The sequence below is a fragment of the Pelophylax lessonae genome, assembly GCF_965119305.1.
Source record: "Pelophylax lessonae genome assembly, chromosome: 12".
In the NCBI taxonomy this organism is placed as follows: domain Eukaryota; kingdom Metazoa; phylum Chordata; class Amphibia; order Anura; family Ranidae; genus Pelophylax; species Pelophylax lessonae.
In genome coordinates, this window is record NC_138779.1 from 215,535,083 (window position 1) to 215,542,637 (window position 7,555).

The following is a 7,555-nucleotide window of genomic DNA, read 5'->3' on the forward strand; positions in this document are numbered from 1 at the left end:
AAAACGGACAGCATGTGTGAAAGGGGCCTAACTCTTTCAACTTTCATTATTTTGTTGTTTACCTGCTTGAATAATGAAACATTTTTACACTTCATGAATAACAAATGTAGCTTATTTTTCAAGGTGCAGATTACATTGTTATGATTTGTTTATCATTTTCTTATTTTCTGTTACTCTGTTTACATTCTTTTTTTTTTTTTGTAAATACTTAGTTAAATGTGTTTTTTTTTAAGGTGCAAAAAAAAAAAAAAAAAAAAACCTTTGGATGTTTCCTTATTTGCTTTATTATTTTTACTTAAATTTGTTTGTGGAACTTTTATTTTTTATAATTCTAATATTAATAATAATTATATATATATATATATATATATATATATATATATATATATATATATATATATATATATATAATTATTATTATTATTTTTTCATAAAATACTATATATATATATATATATCTTAGATATAAATTATTTTTGTATTATTTTTTATATATTTAGATATTACAAATATATATATATATATATATATATATATATATATATATATATATATATATATATATATATATATAATTATCTTCTCAATATATATATTGTAGTTAAATGTGTTGTGTGCACAAAAAGTGCAAGTTGTTCTTTTTTTTTTTAAGGTGCAAAAAAAAAAAAAGCCTTTGGATGTTTCCTTATTTCCTCTATTCTTTTTACTTAAATGTGTTTGTCTCCTGAAAAAGTGAAAATTTTATTTTTATAACATTAATAATAATAATAATATATATATATATATATATATATATATATATATATATATATATATATATATATATATATATATATATAATTATTATTATTATCTTTTTTCATAAAATACTATATATATAACTTCGATTTTAATTATTTTTGTATTTTTTTTATATATTTAGATATTACAAATATATATATATATATACACATATACACACACATATATATATATACATTATTATCTTTTCTATATATATATATATATATATATATATATATATATATATATATTTGTAATATCTAAATAACATTGTTAATATTATTATTAGTTCAAATATTTTTCTATTCAATCATTTTTTAGGGTACTAGAAAATTAAAGCAAGTGTTTGACAGACAGCGTCTCAGAATTTCTTGGTACATAGTCATAGTAGGAATGTATCAACTGCATATACAAAAGAGCAGGGGTACTCAAATGTAAACTTGAAAGGTCCACTCACCAATTTTCCATTCAGTCCGAGGTCTGGAAAAGTGTCCGTCAAATTCCAAATACAGAACTCCAACAACAAAAAAAGGCATTCCCCAAATCTTTTGAACTATACACAAAAAAAATGACCTAACAAATACACAACCAATATGTGAAATATGACACTGTTTGATCCATAGATGGGAGAGACTGCAAAAAGAATTTTGTGTCTTTTAGCTATTCTTCCCGTCAGCCTGATTTATAATTTCAGCCATTGTGCTGGCAATGATGGAAAACAAATATATATGTTCATGTAAAATAAATCTATAATTTTAACTATACAGAACTACAGAAATGTTTTTAAAAAGATTAATATATTTCACCTGCATAGCCACTGAAAATATACAGCAAAAAAATATTTTGTACTACTGTAAACCATAAAAATGAAGTCTCACTGCATTTTTAAATAATTATTTTCATTATATTATATGAAAATACTTCTTTAAAAATGCAGTGAGACTTCATTTTTATGGTTTACAGTAGTACAAACTATTTTTTGTTGCATATTTTCAGTGGCTATGCAGGTGAAATATATTAATCTTTTTAAAAACATTTCTGTAGTTCTGTATAGTTAAAATTATAGATTTATTTTACATGCAAGCATTCCCACACTTACTCGTCTTCCCAGTTGCTGTAGCGAAGAGACACCTCCTTCCAGAGGCGTAACTAGAACCTTCAGGGCCCCGGTGCAAGAAACCATGAAGGGCCCCCTGGACCCCTGGCCGGGGCCCTTCCCTTCAAGCCTGGGACTCTTCCCACTGATCCTGGGGCCCTTTACTCTCATTGCGGGACCCTTTCACAAGTTCTGCAGTGGGCCCCCTTCCTGCGATGTTGGGGCCTCCCCACAGTGGCGGAATGCCAGGGCCCGGTTGCAAGTGTGACCTTTACGATCCTGGAAGTTCACTCACTGGTGTCAGTTGTTTTTATTTTTTTGGTATTTTAATTGTATTATTTTTTATCATTTTATTTTATTTTTTTTACAATGTCACTGACTATGACTCTGTCCATTGAGAAAAGGAAGGAGCTGGCTGGTAAATTACCTATTTACCGACCCCTTCCTGGTTCTCTATTATGACACATCCCCTGCAGCAGCCGGCAGGAGAGGGTAGGGAGCACAGTAGGGGGGGGCAGCACAGTGGGGGGGGGAAGCTCAGTAGGGGGGGAAGCACAGTAGGGGGGGGGACCAGGGGAGCACACAGGGGCCCAGAGACAGCAGAACACAAGTGAACTGGATGGATAGGAGGAGGGGCGGGGCAGCATACAGAGGAACCAATCTCCTCCATTTTCCCCCTGCAGCTACAGGAGGAAAAAGGAGGGCAGTGATTTCTCTACATGCGGCCCCTGCTGCCCCTCCTATCCAGGTGTACAGGGGAGCCGCACAGGGCCCCCTGGAGCATGGGGCCCGGTTGCGACCGCAACCCCTGCAACCCCTGTAGTTACGCCCCTGCCTCCTTCCTCTTAGGTGGCAGGATCGGACGGGGATGGTCGGAATGTGAGTTTGGAGTTACCCTCTTCGCTGTGGTAGGTCCCAGTCTGGTTGCTTGGCAAAGAGCTGAGCGCTCAGACGTCCATGCACCTCGCCGCCGAGCAGATGTCTCTTCACCACCTGCCGCCGAAGCCCAGATTTCCCTACCCCGTCAGATTTCCCTACCTACGTAATTTCCGGCTGAGATCGGCTGTGGATTCGTCATGCAGCAGCTTGTAGCCGCGTCACACGTCCTATTGGGCATGCGCAAAATAGGTAGGGAATTTTGATAACATCGTAAGGGGTCAGGCAAAAGTACTAGTGTGCATGCGCCGGCGCATGCGCACCAACGGGTCGGGCAGCGTGATCTCTTATAACAAACATTCATCTGCTCTCCATGGCACACACTGCGCTTACCCGACACTGCACCGAGCCGACACTGCACCGAGCCAACAATCTAATCCCCATGCCCACACTGCGCCGACCCGACAATGAGACAGTGGGAGTGCGCGTGTGGGTAGGGAATAGGATTGTCCCATTGTCGGCTCGTCTGCTTGATCCGTTGGTGCGCATGCGCCTGCTCATGCGCAGTAGGACTTTTGCCTCACCCCTTATGATGTTATCAAAATTCCCTACCTATTCTGCGCATGCGCAGTAGGACGTGTGACGCGGCTACAGCTGGTGCATGATGAACCCGCTCCGGAAATGACGTAGGTAGGGGTATGGTTTTCTGATAGAACACCGGCTTCCCTCAGCTCAGTGTCCACAGACTACAACTCCCAGAATGCAGCGCGGGGGGGGGCGGTGCTTAGGCGCGAGGAGGAATAAGTTCCTCCTCCACTGTGAATGCTGGGCAACGGGCTTGTGATATCACTGGTTGTTAGACGCCGGGCAGCCGGTGATCTAGCAACCAGTGATAAAAGGAATAGGCAGCAGCTTCAGGACAGACAGACCGCCGCGGTCCAGAGCTAAGCGCGTCTGGGTCCGGACGCGGCCCGGTGTCCGCCTATTGAGGACCCGGGCAATAGAGGATATAAATGAAGGGAAAGAGGGATGTTTCAAATGAGTAAAGGGAAGTGGGTTGGAGAAAGAACTAGAAAGAAAGGGGGTTTTTAAAAATATGAGAGGAATCCTGGGAATGCAATGGTCACAGTATTATTATTATTATTATGTTTATTATTATTAATAATTTAAAAAAAATTTAAGTGAAGTTAGCTGATTTAGGAAAATAAAGTACAATTACATTTTTAACACATTAATTTTGTATTTTTTTTTTTCTTTTTGCAATGTTACTATATTAAAAAAAAAATCAGAATTTTTAAATATTTCTTAAACATATTTTCATAGGTATAAAAAAATGTTTGTTTATTTTTTGTTAAAATATGCTTTCAATGTTCCTTAGATATCTATCTCTATTTATCTTTAACCACTTGCCTAGCGGGCACTTAAACCCCCTTCCTGCCTAAGCCAATTCACCGCTTTGAAACACTTTGAATGACAATTGCGCAGTCATGCAACACTGTACCCAAATGAAATGTGCATCATTTTTTTCAAACAGATAGAGCTTTCTTTTGGTGGTATTTAATCACTACTGGGATTTTTTATTTTTTGCTGAACAAAAAACACAAAAAAACAAATAAACTATTTTTATAGTTTGTTATAAAATTTTGCAAACAGGTAATTTTTCTTTTGTTTACAAAATATTTTTATTAGAAAGTCATACAAAAATAAAATTTAGGTCAATACAACCATATATAGATCAATATGATAACAGTGCCATAGACATAACAAAGACATTCAGATTATAATCAAACAAAACAATCAAATCAAATCAAGAAAACAGGTAATTTTTCTCCTTCATTGAAGTGCGCTGATGAGGCGGCACTGATGGGCACTGATAGGCTGCCCTGTTGGGCACTGATAAGGCGGCGCTGATGGGCACTGATAAGGTGGCACTGATAAGGTGGCACTGATAGGTGGCAATGATGGATGGCACTGATGGGCAGCACTGAAAGGCACTGGTAGGTGGCACTGAAAGGCACTAATATGGGGCACTGATAGGTGGCACTGATAGGTGGCACTCATGGGCACTAATAGGTGGCAATGATGGGCACTGATAGGTGGCAATGATAGGCACTGGTAGGTGACACTGATAGGCAGCACTGATGATGGGGCTCTGATTGGCACTGATAGGTGGCACTGGTGGGCACTGGTAGGTGGCACTGCCCTGAACTTGTAGGCGTCCCTGATAGGCACTGATAGGCTGTACTGGCGGGCACTGATAGGCACTGATAGGCAACACTGATGGGCAATGATAAGCGGGACTGATGGGCACTGATAAGACAGCACTGATAGGTGGCACTGATCGGTGGCACTGATAGGCACTGATGGGTGGCAGTAAAAGGCACTGGTAGGTGGCACTTAAGGGCACTAATATGTGGCACTGATAGGTGGCATTGATAGGTGTCTCTCATGGGCACTGATGGGCTTTAATAGGTGGCAATGATGGGCACTTATAGGTGGCACTGATGGGCACTGGTAGGTGACACTGATAGGCAGCACTGATGATGGGGCACTGATTGGCACTGATAGGCGGCACTGGTGAGCATTGATTGGTGGCACTGGTGGGCACTGGTAGGTGGCACTGACCTGCACTGATAGGTGGCATTGCTAGGTGGCACTGGTGGGCACAGTTGCTCTTCCTCTTCGGGACTGGTGTCCCTCTGACAGCAGCTGGCGATCGGCTTTTTTTTCTTCTCGCGCTTCAGTGTGAGGAGAAAAAAAAAATCTGATTGCCGGCTGCTGTTAACATCATGTGATCAGCTATCATTGGCTGCTCATGCATGGGAGGATGTAAATGGATGGCAATTAAGGTCTATCTATCTATCTATCTATCTATCTATCTATCTATCTATCTATCTATCTATCTATCTATCTATCTATCTATCTATCTATCTATCTATCTATCTATCTATCTATCTATCTATCTATCTATCTATCTATCTATCTATCTATCTATCTATCTATCTATTCAGTTGTTTCTTACATTCTGCATTCAAATACCTAAGCTAAGAAACCAGGAAAAAACGAAATATTTTCAGTAAATGTTTTTGTTTCCTGGACAGAACTAGTCCCCTGCAGTCCTCTAATGACCGGTGTTGGGTTTCCAGCTGGGACTTTCCACTTCAAAGCCAGCAGCTTTGACCTTGGGAGTTGTCACTTTGAATGCACCTGGAAGCTCAGCAGAGCCACCCACTCAAGGGCTTTGTGTAGAATTTATAAAAATAAAAAAGTATCAATTGTGACCGAACAGGTTATAAAGATATTATAACTATTAACGGTTTTGTACATTCGGTGTGCAGAATACCTCCAGGAATGACATTAACAATGTGTGACTGACTCACTGCTTCGCCCAGAAGTCTGCACTAAGATATACATTTAGGCACACCCTGGAATGGGGATCTCATTTATAGTGAGATATTTCCCTCTGGGTTAAACACTTCTAAAAAGATGCAAACACAGCCAATTTTCTCAATAGAACATCGAAAGTGCACCAGGTGCTTATAATGAACCAGAATTTAAGAATCAGGACATGGTGAAGCAAACAACTATTTCTATTTTCTAGCAGCAGATAGGTATCTGCTAAAAGGTTTCTAAGATCCCTGTATATTGATCAGCCAAATTGTTTTTTTTCTCAACAAAGGTAGATTTACTGTTTAAACTCCCGTTTTAATGCTCACTGATATGCTGTGTATGTTTATTCTGAATGGCACTGTAACGGATCAACCGGCACCCCGACTGGGTACCTCCATTGCCGGATGCTTCCCAAGGGCTCCAAGCACTCCACCAGACACCATAACCACCGCTGACCCCACGAACCACTGCAGCTTGGTTGGGGTCTCATTGTCTCCTACGCACCCTGGACCTACGACAAGGCTCCAGGTTCCAGTGGGTGAACCTTTCTTTTCCCAGAGAGTGGAACAGGAACAAGCTCTTACAAGAACTTAGTGATTATTCAAGGGAGTATGAAGAGCATAGCAATCCCTTGTAGCAGATTCCCCCAATAAGAGACAGGACTCTAGATTGAGGGTGAAGTAGAACTCTTTATTGAACAGTCACACAGAATTTATATACAACACAGGGACATACACATTCCCCCCCCCCCCTACTGACCAGGTCAGGGCCCCTGATTACATTATCATTTATCAGATGGAATTGTATACAGAAACAGAATTAACCTGAACTAATTATATAGCCATCTGGACAGAACAATGTGAGGTCATTAACATTTAACATTTAACAATGGGACAGGTAGACTTTAACACAATATACATTCCATCTCAAAACAGACAATAGGACAAGACTGCAATGACTGCAATGACAGTCTGTGCGTATCCTTCATTGAAATACATGGAATACACATCAAGCAATGCTCTGACCATTTAGGAGTCACAGACTTCATGGCAACAGGCTATAGGTCTCACAGTGTAAAGTGGGACCAAATCCTCAAACTTCAGGAGAGATATTGCTGACAAATATTACTATCCCACTTGAAGCAATCCAAACCATTAAGTATCTGTCTTTCTCTCATAGTGACAGTTAGTACCTAATGGGGGCGCCACAGCGGGGAAGCCGTAATTGCAGCCGGGCACCCATGATCGCATCCCCTGGAGAGAGGACGACGGTCTGATATTGTAAACACAACAGACTGTTGTTCTCTCTGGAATGAACACAGAGCGCCTGTGATCCTCCTATTTAGGGTTAGTGATTCCACAAGCTCCTCCCCCCTAAAGTTAGAAAACACCCCCTAGGCTCATACTTAAC